A 5460-nucleotide genomic window follows, 5' to 3' on the forward strand; every position below is an offset into this window, starting at 1 on the left:
CTCTCTCATTCCTTGTTTACTTAAAATTTTTTTTGCAAATCTAATATTTGGATATGGTTAACAAAAATTAGTACAAAAGTATGTACAATACAAAACAACTTTTCTTTCCACTCCAGAATGACTGTCCTTTCACCAGGAGCAACTACCATCGGTTTCTGTGTGCATGTTCTTCAAGAAATGTTCTGTGCATATACAAATGTTTACAACATGGCGGTGTGTTACATAATCTTTCCTGAACATTGTTTATTTTCCTTTAACAGTATTTTTTGCCTAGCTTTTCACTTAAGCCTATGATCTATGGATACGACATATTTATGTAACATATTTCTTATGAACAAACATTTGGATGGTTTCCAGTTGCTTTTTCTTTTTTACAAACAAGCCCTCAATAAACATAATAATTACTGTATATTAAATTTCTAAAATACAATTTCTAGGTTAAAAAAGGATATAACTTATATTTTTTAAGATATTTCTTAATCTCATTAAATTTTACTTCCATCAACAGTGTGTAATAGTCTCTTTCCCCCATGACTGACAGTGCTGTGTATCACCAAACATGATGACCTTTTCCAATCATGTGAGTGAAACATTACATCCTATCTAAATTTGTTTGTTTTTTTAAAATGATGAATGAATTTGAGCATTTAAAAACATGTGTATATACTATTTGTATTTTATAAGGTATGTTGCAGAGTAATTGTTGTTCATTTTAGAAAATATTACAACGGTAGAATGCAAAGTGTATTCTTTGCTTTCAGAGTATAAAGTTCAATGCATCTTCTTAAGTCCCTTAAGTCCTTTCTATTCTCTTCTATTCTGATCTGAACGTCTACTTGGTCTGTCATGAACTGGCTTTATGAGTTAAAGTCTCTTACTATTATTGTGCTTATCCTTTTTTCTTGTACTTCTTGTTATTTTAAGTTATAAATTCTGATGTTATATTTATTTTGAGAAATAGCTTATTGAACCACTCATTGATATAAGTTGTCTTTCTTGTCTTATTTTATGTTTTCTACTTGAGTTTAGCTGTATGATATTGACATCAAAATTCCTGATTTTTGTAATATTTTCCTGGCATATTTTACTCATACCTTCACTGGTAACATTTCAAACACTTTATTATTTATATGTATTTTGTATTTCCAATATAGTGCTTTTATTTTTTATCTGTATGTTGTTTACATTATCTGTATATTATGTATACTGACATTTTAATGTTTATATTATTTATATTTACTTGTATGTGACATATGTATTTGATCATTTTTCTGCCATTTTGTTTTATGTCTTCTGTCTTCAGTACTTTTCAGATTTTAATATTTTGCTCTATAAACGTATTTTGTTTACTTTTGTGTGTCCATGCTTTTTCTATCAATTTAGAAATTTGTTTTTTTCATCAGTGGATTTATAACTTGATGTAATTTACCTACATCTTTATTCCTTTATCAACTTTAGGTAGCATCTATAAAAATATAGATTTCTACTATAAAAATGAAGAATTAATAGATTATCTCACATTTCCCACTGAGATGAGGAATTCACCGACCGGTACCATTGGAATTTTGGTGGTTATATTATTATTTGTAGTTATTCTCAACTATATCTTTAACTAATATATCATCTTCTCTTTCATGAGCTACACCCTTGAGACAATATTTTATAACACCCCCATGAAAGATGTATCAACCAATATACTTAAGATTGTTATATCTCACCTTTTTTTTCTCATTCCATCAATCTGTTTTGTTGCTGTTGTTGTTTATATTTTTCATGTCAGACAGGTAATGTGCCAAAGTCACAACAAGATTTGAGGGTGACTTATCTCACACATGAGTGTGAACACCTAATCATCATACTTACAGACTACAAAAAGATTTTGTTGTTGTTGATTTTGAGACAAGGTCTCCCTCTGTTTCCCAGACTGAAGTACAGTGCTGCAATCATAGCTCACTGTAGCCTCAACATTCCGGGGCTCAAGCCATTCTCCCATCTCAGCCTTCAGAGTAGCACTCTCCCACCTTATGCCCTCATTAATTTCTTTTTTTTTTTTTTTTTTTTAATTTTTTATTGGATTATAGGTTTTGGGGTACATGAGCAGAGCATGCAAGACAGTTGCGTAGGTACACACATGGCAGTGTGCTTTGCTTTTCTTCTCCCCTTCACCCACATTTGGCATTTCTCCCCAGGCTATCCCTCCCCACCTCCCCCTCCCACTGGCCCTCCCCTTTTCCCCCCAATAGACCCCAGTGTTTAGTACTCCCCTTTCTGTGTCCATGTGTTCTCATTTTTCATCACCCACCTATGAGTGAGAATATGCGGTGTTTCATTTTCTGTTCTTGTGTCAGTTTGCTGAGGATGATGTTTTCCAGATTCATCCATGTCCCTACAAACGACACGAACTCATCATTTCTGATTGCTGCATAATATTCCATGGTGTATATGTGCCACATTTTTCCAATCCAGTCTATTATCAATGGGCATTTGGGTTGATTCCAGGTCTTTGCTATTGTAAACAGTGCTGCAATGAACATTCGTGTACATGTGTCCTTATAGTAGAATGATTTATAGTCTTTTGGATATATACCCAGTAATGGGATTGCTGGGTCAAATGGAATTTCTATTTCTAAGGCCTTGAGGAATCGCCACACTGTCTTCCACAATGGTTGAACTAATTTACACTCCCACCAACAGTGTAAAAGTGTTCCTTTTTCTCCACATCCTCTCCAGCATCTGTTGTCTCCAGATTTTTTAATGATCGCCATTCTAACTGGCGTAAGATGGTATCTCAATGTGGTTTTGATTTGCATCTCTCTGATGACCAGTGACGATGAGCATTTTTTCATATGATTGTTGGCCTCATATATGTCTTCTTTCGTAAAGTATCTGTTCATATCCTTTGCCCACTTTTGAATGGGCTTGTTTGTTTTTTCCCTGTAAATCTGCTTGAGTTGTTTGTAAATTCTGGATATCAGCCCTTTGTCAGATGGGTAGACTGCGAAAATTTTTTCCCATTCTGTTGGTTGCCGATCCACTCTAGTGACTGTTTCTTTTGCCGTGCAGAAGCTGTGGAGTTTCATTAGGTCCCACTTGTCTATTTTGGCTTTTGTTGCCAATGCTCTTGGTGTTTTGTTCATGAAGTCCTTGCCTACTCCTATGTCCTGGATAGTTTTGCCTAGATTTCCTTCTAGGGTTTTTATGGTGCCAGGTCTTATGTTTAAGTCTTTAATCCATCTGGAGTTAATTTTAGTGTAAGGTGTCAGGAAGGGGTCCAGTTTCTGCTTTCTGCACATGGCTAGCCAGTTTTCCCAACACCATTTGTTAAACATGGAATCCTTGCACCATTGCTTGTTTTTGTCAGGTTTATCAAAGATTGTATAGTTGTATGTATGTTGTGTTGCCTCCGGTGCCTCTGTTTTGTCCCATTGGTCTATATCTCTGTTTTGGTACCAGTACCATGCTGTTTTGATTACTGTAGCCTTGTAGTATAGTTTGAAATCCGGTAGTGTGATGCCCCCCGCTGTGTTCTTTTTGCTTAGAATTGACTTGGCTATGCGGGCTCTCTTTTGGTTCCATATGAAGTTCATGGTGGTTTTTTCCAGTTCTGTGAAGAAAGTCAATGGTAGCTTGATGGGGATAGCGTTGATTCTGTAAATTACTTTGGGCAGTATAGCCATTTTCACGATATTAATTCTTCCTAACCATGAACATGGAATGTTTCTCCATCTGTTTGTGTCCTCTCTGATTTCGTTGAGCAGTGGTTTGTAGTTCTCCTTGAAGAGGTCCCTTACGTTCCTTGTGAGTTGTATTCCAAGGTATTTTATTCTTTTTGTAGCAATTGCGAATGGCAGTTCGCTCTTGATTTGGCTTTCTTTAAGTCTGTTATTGGTGTAGACGAATGCTTGTGATTTTTGCACAATGATTTTATATCCTGAGACTTTGCTGAAGTTGTTTATCAGTTTCAGGAGTTTTTGGGCTGAGGTGATGGGGTCTTCTAGGTATACTATCATGTCGTCTGCAAATAGAGACAATTTGGCTTCCACCTTTCCTATTTGAATACCCTTTATTTCTTTTTCTTGCCTGATTGCTCTGGCTAGAACTTCCAGTACTATATTGAATAGGAGTGGTGAGAGAGGGCATCCTTGTCTAGTACCAGATTTCAAAGGGAATGCTTCCAGTTTTTGCCCATTCAGTATGATATTGGCTGTTGGTTTGTCATAAATAGCTTTTATTACTTTGAGATACGTTCCATCGATACCGAGTTTATTGAGGGTTTTTAGCATAAAGGGCTGTTGAATTTTGTCAAATGCCTTCTCTGCGTCAATTGAGATAATCATGTGGTTTTTGTTTTTGGTTCTGTTTATGTGGTGAATTACGTTGATAGACTTGCGTATGTTGAACCAGCCTTGCATCCCTGGGATGAATCCTACTTGATCATGATGAATAAGTTTTTTGATTTGCTGTTGCAATCGGATTGCCAATATTTTATTGAAGATTTTTGCATCTATGTTCATCATGGATATTGGCCTGAAGTTTTCTTTTCTCGTTGGGTCTCTGCCGGGTTTTGGTATCAGGATGATGTTGGTCTCATAAAATGATTTGGGAAGGATTCCCTCTTTTTGGATTGTTTGAAATAGTTTTAGAAGGAATGGTACCAGCTCCTCGTTGTGTGTCTGGTAGAATTCGGCTGTGAACCCATCTGGACCTGGGCTTTTTTTGTGAGGTAGGCTCTTACTTGCTGCCTCGACTTCAGACCTTGTTATTGGTCTATTCATAGTTTCAGCTTCCTCCTGGTTTAGGCTTGGGAGGACACAGGAGTCCAGGAATTCATCCATTTCTTCCAGGTTTACTAGTTTATGTGCATAGAGTTGTTTGTAATATTCTCTGATGATGGTTTGAATTTCTGTGGAATCTGTGGTGATTTCCCCTTTATCATTTTTTATTGCATCTATTTGGTTGTTCTCTCTTTTATTTTTAATCAATCTGGCTAGTGGTCTGTCTATTTTGTTGATCTTTTCAAAAAACCAGCTCTTGGATTTATTGATTTTTTGAAGGGTTTTTCGTGTCTCAATCTCCTTCAGCTCAGCTCTGATCTTAGTAATTTCTTGTCTTCTGCTGGGTTTTGAGTTTTTTTGATCTTGCTCCTCTAGCTCTTTCAATTTTGACGATAGGGTGTCAATTTTGGATCTCTCCATTCTCCTCATATGGGCACTTATTGCTATATACTTTCCTCTAGAGACTGCTTTCAATGTGTCCCAGAGGTTCTGGCACGTTGTGTCTTCGTTCTCATTGGTTTCGAAGAACTTCTTTATTTCTGCCTTCATTTCGTTGTTTACCCAGTCAACATTCAAGAGCCAGTTGTTCAGTTTCCATGAAGCTGTGCGGTTCTGGGTCGGTTTCTGAATTCTGAGTTCTAACTTGATTGCACTATGGTCTGAGAGGCTGTTTGTTATGATTTCA

General features: G+C 36.4%; 1 non-coding gene across 1 annotated transcript; it reads right to left on the bottom strand.

Moving 5' to 3' along the window:
* Positions 1 to 1774: 1774 nt before the first annotated feature.
* LOC118151976 (small nucleolar RNA U13) lies at positions 1775 to 1878 on the bottom strand. The gene has a single exon (XR_004740364.1). It is a non-coding gene; the product is annotated as a small nucleolar RNA U13 (small nucleolar RNA).
* Positions 1879 to 5460: the final 3582 nt, after the last annotated feature.

Source organism: Callithrix jacchus, chromosome 2 (genome assembly GCF_049354715.1).
Source record: "Callithrix jacchus isolate 240 chromosome 2, calJac240_pri, whole genome shotgun sequence".
Taxonomy (NCBI): Eukaryota; Metazoa; Chordata; class Mammalia; order Primates; family Cebidae; genus Callithrix; species Callithrix jacchus.